This window comes from Lathyrus oleraceus, chromosome 3 (assembly GCF_024323335.1).
Source record: "Lathyrus oleraceus cultivar Zhongwan6 chromosome 3, CAAS_Psat_ZW6_1.0, whole genome shotgun sequence".
Lineage (NCBI taxonomy): Eukaryota > Viridiplantae > Streptophyta > Magnoliopsida > Fabales > Fabaceae > Lathyrus > Lathyrus oleraceus.
Genome location: NC_066581.1, coordinates 62,482,484 through 62,496,223, shown reverse-complemented (window position 1 = coordinate 62,496,223; position 13,740 = coordinate 62,482,484).

Below are 13,740 nucleotides of genomic sequence, written 5' to 3'. Positions count from 1 at the left end.
TTTGAACCCCGAAATCGCGCTGATTGCGTAATATCCTTTGATTTCATTTCCATCTCCGTCCGACAAAAAACAAATTCTTCCAGTATCGCACTACTAGGGAATACCTTTGATTAAAACCACGATGCTAAACTCCTCGGAGTAACACCTTCACCTTTGGGCAAAACCACCTCTCAAACAGTAACCACGGCCTGAGACTAGCTTATGCTTGCAATATGATGCATGACTTTTTCTGCGTAATGCTCCACAATTATGGAAATGCTACGCGATTTATTTTTCTATGCAACATGCTATGCTTATTCTACATGATGAATGCATAAAAAGCGTCCCCCTCAAGGGATTCTGCAGGGGAGCACGAGACACTCCGTTGAGGAACTCGTCAATTCTCCGATCTCCACCCCGCTGGGGGAATAGCACTGCTGCTGCTGGGAAAAGGTAACCCTTGCTAGGGAAGAACCTTCTTTGCACCCAATCCGCTCGGGAAACTGCAGGGGATAAGAACCACCAACACTCTGTGGGGATACAACAGTCTTCGACTTGCTGGGGATATCAATCCCGACTCTGCTTTGGGGAACCCCCACAGATACCTGGCGACTTCACTGGGGAAATGCTCACAGATAGCTCTGCTGGGGAAACAGCAACCTCCAGGCCTGGCGACTGGGGAAGCATCGATCTGACACCTGCTGGGGATAACGATCCCGACCCTGCTAGGGTAACCACAGACCTTGGATCTACTGGGGATTTGGTCCTCCTGACTCTGCTTGGGGATATACATCCCGACTCGTCTGGACCTTTTCTGCTCCATCATCTTGTATTCCCAACCGCTTCGCGCTCGACGGAGAGCGAACTCCTGGGGATTATACAGACTTTTCAATTTTCCGACTTTGAAGAGTCTTCTTGATTAATTCCAAGGGTCGTCGTACATCCTTTCGCCGTCATTTTCACCGTTCTTCAATCTCGCTTATCCCTGATTGGACCCTGCGGGGAATTTCTACAGACTTTCCAATCTTCTGATTTTGAAGAGTCTTCTTGATTATCATTCAAGGATCGTCGTACGTCTCAACGTCTCTTCGTCATCCCTTCACCTTCATTCGTCTCTGATTGGACCCCATGGGGATTTGTTTCGTCAAAAGCTTCCACATCACGACCTGCAAGCAAGTGAAAATACCTAACAGTTCCTGCAAAACAGATCGTTAGATAAAACCGTGCCCCAGGCGTGTCAAGATTTCAACACTTGGGTCACTCATCCTTCCGAATAAGATTTCAAGCTTTCAATCTTATAAACATGCATTGGAAGGGACCTGTATGTCTTAAAATGCAAGATTCTTTATCAAAATAATCGGATGTTTTTGCAATCAAAGCAGTAATGAAAAACAAAAACAAAATTATTTGACTGAATATGCATTTTATTTATTGAAAAGTGTGGCTCAAATTGAGCAATACAAAGGAAGCAATTCCTGAAAAGAGGTAATTGCGCACAAAAGAAAAAATCTATCCTAATGGCAATGTGAAACCCGTGATCTCATCGAGTTCCAACTCGGTTACACCCCATATGTCCTCAGACTCTCCATGCTTTCTGCCTTCTGAACAAGATGCTTCTGATTGATCCCTACCGGGTATTATCCATGATGCTTTAACCAAAGCGCAAACGATCATGCCAGACACAGTTGTTCGTTTCAATCCCTCTTTTGCCTGGACCGCCCTTTCGGGTTTTCAGTCCACCGGGATACCCTTTTTTGCCCAAGTCGCCTTTTCAGGTTTTCGACTTGCCGGGTGTACAATTTTTCATTTTTATCCCTAATTTTTACCTGAACCTTTCTTTCTGTTTTTTGGTTCGCCGGGATGCCCATTTTTTCCTGGACTATTTTATTCTTTTCGTCCAGCGGGTCTCTTTATACGAAGTATTTTTTAACTGCGTCCGCATTCACAGGGGATGGAAAATCTTCACCATCCATGGTCGTTAACAACAAGGCTCCACCAGAGAAGACCTTCTTGACCACGAATGGACCTTCATAATTCGGTGTCCATTTGCCCCTTCGATCGTTTTGAGGAGGAAGGATCCTTTTCAGCACCATATCACCCACGTGATATACCCGAGGTCGCACCTTTCTGTCAAAAGCACGCTTCATCCGTTGCTGGTACAACTGCCCATGACAGATAGCTGCCAGCCTCTTTTCTTCAATCAGGCTCAACTCTTCGTACCGGGTCCTTACCCATTCCGCCTCTTGCAATTTCACGTCCATCAGGACTCTCAAAGAGGGAATCTGAACCTCAACAGGTAACACCGCTTCCATTCCATATACTAAAGAGAAAGGAGTTGCCCTAGTAGACGTACGCACCGACGTTCGATACCCATGCAATGCAAACGGCAACATCTCATGCCAGTCTTTATAGGTTACCACCATTTTCTGCACAATCTTCTTTATATTCTTATTGGCTGCCTCAACCGCCCCATTCATCTTCGGACGATAGGGAGAATAATTGTGATGCTCAATCTTGAATTCCCGGCACAGCTCTGCCATCATCTTATTGTTCAAATTAGAACCATTATCAGTAATGATTCTCTCGGGAACCCCATATCTGCAAATGATGTCTCTCTTGAGAAATCTGGCAACGACCTGCTTCGTCACGTTCGTATAAGAGGCTGCTTCCACCCACTTGGTGAAGTAATCAATGGCCACTAATATGAACTTGTGCCCATTTGAAGCTGTAGGCTCAATCTTTCCGATCATATCAATGCCCCACATAGCAAACGGCCATGGAGACGACATTAAACTCAACGGGTTAGGAGGCACATGCACCTTGTCAGCATAAATCTGGCATTTATGACACTTCCGCACGAAATTGAAACATTGGGCCTCCATTGTCATCCAATAATAACCTGCCCTCAGCAGCTTCTTTACCATTGCATTCCCACTGGCATGGGTACCGAACGATCCTTCATGAACCTCTTTCATCAATTGGCTTGCTTCTTTATCATCAACACATCTGAGCAAGACCCAATCAAAATTTCTCTTGTACAAAACCCCATCCTTGTTCAGGTAGAACACCATGGCCAACCTCCGCAGAGTCTTTCGGTCCTTCTTCGATGCTCCCTCAGGATACTCTTGAGTCTCTAGATAGCGCTTGATATCGTAATACCACGGCTTCTCATCATCAGGTGCTGTATCAACAGCGAACACATAAGCCGGTCCATCCAGACGACCTACCTCCACACTGGGAAACTGATTCCACCTCTGCACCTTAATCAAGGCAGCCAGAGTAGCCAAAGCATCTTCCAAAGGATTCTCCTCTCTAGGCACATGATGCAACTTCACCTTGGTGAAAAACGTCAACAATCTCCTCGTATAATCCCGGTATGGAACTAAATGAGATTGATGCGTATACCATTTTCCGTTAACCTGATTTATCACCAGAGCTGAATCTCCATATATGACAAGGTTCTTGATCCTCAAATCAATCGCCTCTTCAATCCCCAATATGCAAGCTTCATATTCAGCCACATTGTTGGTGCACTCAAATGTTAGTCGGGCAGCAAAAGGAATGTGAGATCCTTTCGGCGTAACCAAAACAGCACCAACACCGTTTCCATTCACGTTAACGGCCCCATCAAACATCAGAAGCCATTCGGATTCAGGGTCAGGCCCCTCCTCCGGGATCGGTTCCTCGCAATCTTTCGATTTGAGAAACATGATGTCCTCATCAGGGAATTCAAACTTCATCGGTTGATAATCATCAATAGGTTGTTGGGCGAGGTAATCAGACAATACACTCCCCTTGATTGCTTTCTGAGAGGTATACTGTATATCATATTCTGTCAAAATCATCTGCCACCTCGCAACCCGTCCGGTCAATGTTGGCTTCTCAAAAATGTACTTGATTGGATCCATCTTGGAAATCAATAAAGTGGTATGAACCAGCATATACTGCCTTAGTCGGCGAGCAGCCCAGACCAAAGCACAACAAGTTTTCTCGAGCAGTGAATATCTTGTTTCACAGTCGGTAAACTTTTTGCTAAGGTAGTATATGGCATGCTCTTTTCGACCAGACTCGTCATGCTGCCCCAATACACACCCCATAGACCCCTCGAGGACTGTCAGGTACAGAATTAACGGTCTTCCCTCCACAGGAGGCATCAGAATCGGAGGCTCCTGCAAATATTCTTTTATCTTTTCAAATGCCGCTTGGCAATCATTATTCCACCTGACCGTTTGATCTTTTCTCAACAACTTGAAAATTGGTTCACACGTGGCTGTTAGGTGAGATATGAACCGTGAAATGTAGTTCAATCTACCTAAGAAACCACGAACCTCCTTCTCTGTTCTTGGTTCAGGCATTTCTCTTATTGCTTTTACCTTTGCAGGATCAACCTCGATTCCTTTTTCACTTACAATGAACCCCAGCAATTTACCGGACCGCACTCCGAACGTGCACTTATTCGGATTCAACCTCAGTCTGAACTGTCTCAGCCGGTCGAACAACTTGGCCAGATCTACCAAATGCCCCTCTTCTGTTTGGGACTTTGCTATCATGTCATCAACATAGCATTCAATTTCATGATGAATCATATCATGAAACAAAGTCACCATGGCCCTCTGATAAGTAGCACCGGCGTTCTTGAGACCGAATGGCATCACCTTGTAACAAAAGGTACCCCACGGTGTAATGAACGTTGTTTTCTTCATATCATCTGGCGACATTTTGATTTGATTATAGCCAGAAAAGCCATCCATGAAGGAAAACACCGAGAATTGAGTTGTATTATCTACCAACACGTCAATGTGAGGCAGAGGAAAATCATCCTTCGGGCTAGCTCTGTTCAGATCTCGGTAGTCCACACACATTCTCACCTTACCATCTTTCTTCGGGACTAGCACGATATTTGCGACCCATGGCGGATAATTAGTGACAGCAAGGAAACCAGCATCCCACTGCTTCTGTACTTCCTCTTAATCTTCATCGCCATGTCAGGTCGAGTTCTGCGCAACTTCTGCTTCACTGGAGGACAATCTGCTCTCAACGGTAGCTTGTGCATAACAATATCGGTATCCAACCCTGGCATATCTTGATAAGACCAGGCAAAGATGTCGACATACTCTCTTAACAATGCCACCAATCTGCTCTTGACACTTTCCTCCAAAGCAGCCCCGATTTTCACTTCTTTCTTGACCTCGTCGGTACCCAGATTCACAACCTCAATCTGGTCTTCATGCGGCTGAATCACCTTCTCCTCTTGTTTCAACAACCTGGCTAATTCCCCTGGCAGCTCACAATCTTCTTCGTCTTCTTCTTCAGCAAGATAGATTGGATTGTCGAAGTCATACGAGGGTGTAACAGGATTGTTATCAATGAGACCCGGAGATTGATCGCATCTGCATGAATGTTGATTCATGCATTGCTTTAGAACCGGAACGAGTCAAATCAAAAAGAAAAATGAAAACATTGCCATTTTTATTTTGTTTATTTTTAAACTGCAAAAATAAATGAAAAACAGGGAACACCGCTTTTAACTGAAAAACATCCTTTTATTAATGATGCAAACTTGCAAATGTAAACATGAGGTGGCCCTTACAATGAACCATTACGTGTCGGGCAACACGTATGGCTTTCATGCATATAAAATTAAAACAGGAAAAATATTACTCTTCCAGCAGAGTGACCCGGATGATCTTTTCAGCCTTCCAGTTCTGGACTCCCATCCCTGGTGCGCACGGCTTTATCCACTGGTCCATGTCGCAGTCACTATCAGCTTCCTCACTCATCATGCAGATGTGATCCGGATCTAGCATTCCGGCACTAGTGAATGTGACCGGCGTACGACGTCCTCTGCCTTGTCCCGAGCCTCTGTTCGGCTGGTACCCCACTCCGAAGCGGTCCTTCTTCGCAGAGATGTCCATCATCCTGCCCCAACCAGGAGCCTCTCCATTATTCACCACCTCAGCGGCCTGCTTGTATGAAGCAATGGACGGTTTTTCCTCCTCTTTCGCAAAAAGAGCATTCTCCACCTTAACGGTTTCGAAGGCTTGACTCGGCGTCTCCCAGATTTCACCGTCCATCTCCACATATTTGAATGAGGACAGGTGGCTGACAAAGATGTCCTCTTCTCCATACACAGTGACAACCTGTCCCTCCCAGATATATTTCAGCTTTTGGTGCAAAGTCGAGGTCACTGCTCCAGCAGCATGAATCCACGGCCTACCCAACAAGCAACTGTATGCCGGCTGAATATCCATGACATAGAAAGTCGACTTAAACACCTCCGGGCCTATCTTCACAGGCAGCTCAACCTCTCCAAACACGACCCTCTTCGACCCATCAAATGCCCGCACTATTAGATCGGTCGGAGTCAGAATCAGCCCATCACAGTTCAGCTTAGCCAAAGCCTTCTTCGGCAACACATTCAATGAGGAGCCGGTATCAACCAGCACATGCGAAAGCACATCTCCTTTGCATTCCATTGCAATGTGTAGAGCCCGGTTATGATTTCTCCCATCCACCGTCAGATCCATGTCTGTAAAACCCAACGCATGGCTGGCATGCACGTTAGACTTGATATAGTATTCTCATAGCGGGTCAATCCAGTATAAATATTACTCTTAATATTCATACCTGTGTTTAAGACTTGATAACTCCTTATCCATGATCCATGAGATGTGATCATCAGTCTATATACATAATAGTCTTAATGCTTTAATGTTATCCCACTTGACAACAAAGCTCGACTATGGATACTTTAAGAATAGTGTCTTTATGTTTAATGTGATCTCATGATTAAGTCACACTTGATACATTAAATAGACTAGCTATTCTAGGGACTTTATTAAACAAACATAATAAAGAAAAAGCCTTTTATTATTAATAAATAATTCGATACAAGTACCAAAAGTATTGGCCTCTAGGGCTTACACCAACAATATTTTCCATTTCCAGTGAACTTCATACAGTCAAAAAATATTATGCCTATAAAAAAAAGAAGAATAAAAGCCCACTAGATTGACATCTACAATGACAATCGAGGAAAAAAAGGGTATCCTGATGGACCAAAAGATGAAACTTCCATGCAAAATTTAGGGATCAAATAAAAATATAAAGCTCGCTAAGTTGAAAACATGAAAGGTGTAACACCCTTCTAAAATACCCCAAATATTTAGTTAAAATAGCAATATATAAATCAGAGTAATTATGCAGTTAAGGGTGTCACACAATCATATCACACCATTCACCATAATAACTGTCATGCTCTTTTATTAATTCAAAACATAAAGTATTTGCACAAATACGCAGCGGATAGAAATCAAATCAATCATGCAGAACATGTAACACATTACATGTAAAATTATTCCACAAGGTAAAACATCTCATCCCGATGTTACATCTATCAGAGCATGACCCACTAAGGAGACTACACTAGACTCCAAGCACTAGCTTCTACTCAATCACTGCTCGTTACCTGAAAAATAGTTGTAAGGGTGAGTTCCTCAATCAATATAATGAGCATTATAAAATATCATGTCATGTTAAGTAATTTAACACATTAATCACCCTAATCACATCACACATTCGGTAACGGCACATCAATTCAAATCTCATACTCAATACCAATACAATTCATGCTCATACTCAATATCAACACAAACACACGTATAATATTGGAATACATCCATTCATATTATACGCCATACACATATTATGCAATGAGACTCCATGCATGCGGTACCGACTATTTGTGAACATATAGTTCACCTCACCGTCCAAATCCAGGCACGGCTACCAAGCCCACTAGTCCCACTCATTTGAGACCTAGTGACTCACTCACTAATTCCTCACCATGGAAATTAGCTACCACCCCAAGGGCCATGCTATGCACGCTAATTCACCTAGCATGCAAACATCAACAACAGTCCAAAATGACTAACTCACTAATTCCTCACCATGGGAATTAGCTACCACCATAAAGGCCACAATATGCATGCTAATCACCTAGCAATGCTAAATCATCAACCACAATTCAAGAATAGACATATGCTCACACTCTAAGCCATAAAATAGTCTATTCACAAATGCACACATAATTGATACATTCACAAGATCATGCATACCATCACACATCATCAGTATTTTATCACATAAGCATATCAGATCATGCCAAAGAACAACCACAGTATTAGCACACTCTACTAATACCTATACTACTCAAAACAACGGGAAATGATCCCTAATATATCGTACATCAGCTAAATCACATTACTCAGCTGAACAACCAAAAACTGCACAACAACAGCACAGAAAAATCACAATCCTGCCCATACGCGTACTGCCTAGTCCCATACGCGTATGGCCCATTTCTCAGCCAAATCCCATACGCGTAACACCATCTCATACGCGTATGCTACGCGTATCACTTCCCCATACGCGTACCAACAGAGACCAAACTACGTTCAAAACATCATCTTCCTCATCCATACGCGTATTGCCTAGTGCCATACGCGTACCAGACCATCTCATACGCGTATTGCCTAGTGCCATACGCGTATGACCAGAAACCAGACTTCCAGATCTGCTATGGCTTTCTCTGCTACGAGATCTATCCAATTCAACCTTCCACAGTCCAATTTTACACATTATTCGTTCATATCCTCTAACACAAATCATACCCTATTCGATTTCACAAAATCTAACATTATTACATCTAATTCCTACGAATTTCCTTCATTTATAATCCAAATTTCGTTCATCCAATATTTCACAAATTTCATCATACATCATTCCAATCAGAGGTAAATCAATGGTTTATCACTACCCAGTACATATTATCCCATAATACCCATTAAACGATGATAAACCCCCCTTACCTGAGTTAATCCGGCAAATCTCTGAGCTTTAAGCTTTTCCTCTCTTCAACCCTTGTTCTCTGGTTCTCTTTGCCCTTTTTCCACTTTTCTGTCTCTTTTTCCCTTTTCACGTGAAAAATAAACCTTTTTACTAAATGGGACCTTTTCTAAATTCCAACTTTTATTCCAATAAAATAATAATCCAATAATAATAATATTCCAATTATTTAATTAAATTAATAAATATATTATTAACTTAAGTTAAATAATTATCTTATTTTATCGGGGTGTTACAACTCTCCCCCACTAAAAGAGTTTTCGTCCTCGAAAACATACCTCAAGCGAATAACTCAGGATAAGACTCCTTCATCTGACTCTCAAGTTCCCAAGTTACATTGCCACCTGCTGGTCCTCCCCAAGCTACCTTTACCAAAGCAATCTCTTTACCCCGCAACTGCTTCAACTCTCGATCCTCAATCCTCATAGGTGAGGTTTCAACAGTCAGGTTATCTCTCACCTGGACATCATCTACTTGGACCACATGCGACGGATCATGAATGTACCTCCTCAACTGAGACACATGAAAAACTTCATGCAAATTCGCAAGTGACGGCGGTAAAGCGATATGATAGGCTACTTCTCCTATCCTCTCCAAAATCTGATAAGGACCAATAAATCGAGGTGTCAACTTCTTCGACTTCAAAGTTCGACCAACCCCAGTTATCGGAGTAACACGAAGAAACACATGATCTCCCTCATGAAACTCAAGTGACTTCCTCCTCTTGTCGTGATAACTCTTCTGACGACTCTGAGCAATTCTCATCTTCTCCTGAATCATCTTAATCCTTTCCGTAGTTTGTTGAACAATCTCCGGTCCAACCACAGCACTCTCACCGGACTCATACCAACATAAAGGCGTCCGACATCTCCTACCATACAAAGCTTCAAACGGTGCCATACCAATGCTCGAATGAAAACTATTGTTGTAGGTAAACTCAATCAAAGGTAAATAACAATCCCAAGCACCTCCCTTTTCCAAAACACAAGCCCTCAAAAGATCCTCTAGTGACTGAATCGTCCTCTCAGTCTGACCATCAGTGTGCGGATGATATGCAGAACTCAATCTCAACTTGGTTCCCAAAGCCCTCTGCAAACCTTCCCAGAACTTAGATGTAAATCTAGGATCTCTGTCCGAAACAATACTCGACGGAATACCATGCAAACTTACAATCTTCTCAATATACAACTCAGCTAATCTCTCTAACGGATAATCCATTCTGATCGGAATGAAATGAGCCGATTTTGTCAATCTGTCCACAATCACCCAAATAGCTTCAAAATTCTTACTTGTCCTCGGTAAACCAGAAACAAAATCCATACTGATACTATCCCACTTCCACTCTGGAATAGCCAACGGTTGCATTAGCCCAGACGGCTTCTGATGCTCAATCTTTGACTTCTGACAAGTCAAACAAGAATAAACAAAACTCGCAATTTCTCTTTTCATTCCCGGCCACCAAAATAACTTTTTCAAATCATGATACATCTTCGTAGCTCCAGGATGAATACTCAGGCCACTACGATGTCCTTCCTCAAGAATACTCTTCTTAAGTTCGGTAACATCCGGAATACACACCCGATTACCAAATTTCAAAAAACCATTCTCATCAACTCTGAATTCACCACCTTGACCTTGATTCACTAGAGTCAACTTATCAACCAAAAGCACATCGGATTTCTGACCCTCTCTAATCTCATCCAGAATACTACTCGTTAACTTCAACATTCCCAATTTAACACTATTGTGAGTACTCTCACACACCAAACTCAAGTCTCTGAACTGTTCAATTAAATCCAATTCCTTAACCATTAACATAGACATATGCAATGATTTCCGACTCAATGCATCAGCCACTACGTTTGCTTTACCCGAATGGTAATTCAAACCAAAGTCATAATCCTTCAGAAACTCTAACCATCTCCTCTGTCTCATATTCAACTCTTTCTGATCAAACAAATACTTTAAACTTTTATGGTCACTGAAAACCTCAAATTTTGACCCGTACAAATAATGCCTCCATAACTTCAGAACAAAAACCACAGCTGCCAACTCTAAATCGTGTGTCGGATAGTTCCTCTCATGAACCCTCAGTTGTCTCGAAGCATAAGCTACAACCTGCTTATTCTGCATCAAAACACCACCCAAACCCAACAATGAAGCATCACAGAATACTCATAATGTCCATACCTTGTTCTGAAAGCAGTCTTCTGAATATCCTCAGTTTTCACACGTATCTGATGATATCCCGACCTCAAATCTATTTTGCTGAACACACTCGCACCAACCAACTGATCCATCAAATCATCAATCCTCGGCAAAGGATACCGATTCTTGATCGTCACTTTATTCAGTTGCCTGTAGTCCACACACAACCTCATAGTACCTTCTTTCTTCTTAACCAATAACACTGGTGCACCCCACGGTGACACACTCGGACGAATAAATTTCTTATCCAACAGATCTTCCAGCTGACTTTTCAATTCAGCTAACTCAACAGCGGACATACGGTACAGAGCCATCGATATCGGCCTAGTACCAGGTACCAAATCAATCGAGAACTCAATTTCACGCTCTGGCGGTAATTCATTCACTTCTTCCGGAAACACATCAGGAAAATCACACACCACGGCTAGATCACAAATCACCAGTTTATCTTTAGCCTCCAAAGTCGCTAACAGCATAAACAGCTCTGCCCCATCTACTACTGCCTCATTGACCTGCCTCGTTGATAGAAACAAATCCTTTCCTTCCTCAATCTTAGGAAAGATCACAGTCTTATCAAAATAGTTGATATAAACTCGGTTAAACACCAACCAGTTCATACCCAGGATAACGTCAACCTGCACTAGTGGAAGACACACTAGGTCCATCCCAAAGTCCCTACCAAAAATACTCAAAGGACAATTTAAACAAACTGAAGTAGTAGTCACTGAACCCTTCGCAGGAGTATCAATCACCATACTACCATGCATCTCAGATATCTCTAATTCAAGTTTCACAGCACGATCCAAAGATATAAAGGAATGAGTCGCACCTGTGTCAATAATAGCTACAAGAGGAAAGCCATTAGTATAACACGTACCTCGGATCAAACGATCATCTGCAGAAGTCTCAGAACCCGATAAAGCAAAGACCTTGCCTCCCGACTGGTTCTCTCTTTTCGGCTTAGGACACTGTGGACTAATATGACCCAACTCTCCACAGTTGAAACAAGTCACAGTTTTCGACCGGCACTCTGCAGCCAAATGACCACCTTTGCCACACTTAAAACACTTCTTCTCATTACTGGTACACTCATGGATACGATGTCCAGCCTGACCACATCTGAAACATTTAGCAGGGGCACTGGAGTCTCCCCCACTAGGCCTCTTCATCCCACTCTGTCGCTGGAAACCTTTGCCAGCTGCATACGGTTTCCCGCGATCATTTTGATTCTTGCCTTTCCTATCAACCCTTTGCTGATAGCTCTCTGCTCTAGCCTTGGTATCCTGTTCAAAAATCCTGCAACAGTCAACCAAATCGGAAAACACTCTAATCCGCTGATATCCAATAGCCTGCTTGATCTCGGGACGCAACCCGTTCTCAAACTTCACACACTTCGAAAATTGCCCAGTAGCCTCATTATAGGGAGTGTAATACTTCGACAGCTCTGTGAACTTAGCAGCATACTCAGTAACAGACTGGTTGCCCTGCTTCAATTCCAAGAACTCTATCTCTTTCTTTCCTCTGACATCCTCTGGAAAATACTTCCTCAGGAATCTCTCTCTGAACACCGCCCAAGTGATCTCAGCATTCCCAGCAGATTCCAACTCAGTGCGGGTAGCAACCCACCAATCATCTGCTTCTTCTGACAGCATATGCGTACCGAACCTGACCTTCTGGTTATCGACACACTCAGTCACTCGGAAGATCCTCTCGATCTCCTTCAACCACTTCTGAGCACCATCTGGATCGTATGCTCCCTTGAACATTGGAGGATTGTTCTTCTGGAACTCACTCAGTTGACGAGCAGCTCCCATTCCCACAACATTCGGATTCCCTCCAAGTACTCCAGCTAGCATACCCAGAGCCTCAGCAATCGCAGCATCATCTCTACCTCTTCCAGCCATCTCTATTCTGAAAACCCAACAAGCTAAACAATAAGTACTGATAGGGTTACACAACACCTATCCCGTACAGGGGAAACAGAATAATTACGACTCGACTCGACCGACTATGCTCTGATACCACTAATGTAACACCCTTCTAAAATACCCCAAATATTTAGTTAAAATAGCAATATATAAATCAGAGTAATTATGCAGTTAAGGGTGTCACACAATCATATCACACCATTCACCATAATAACTGTCATGCTCTTTTATTAATTCAAAACATAAAGTATTTGCACAAATACGCAGCGGATAGAAATCAAATCAATCATGCAGAACATGTAACACATTACATGTAAAATTATTCCACAAGGTAAAACATCCCATCCCGATGTTACATCTATCAGAGCATGACCCACTAAGGAGACTACACTAGACTCCAAGCACTAGCTTCTACTCAATCACTGCTCGTTACCTGAAAAATAGTTGTAAGGGTGAGTTCCTCAATCAATATAATGAGCATTATAAAATATCATGTCATGTTAAGTAATTTAACACATTAATCACCCTAATCACATCACACATTCGGTAACGGCACATCAATTCAAATCTCATACTCAATACCAATACAATTCATGCTCATACTCAATATCAACACAAACACACGTATAATATTGGAATACATCCATTCATATTATACGCCATACACATATTATGCAATGAGACTCCATGCATGCGGTACCGACTATTTGTGAACATA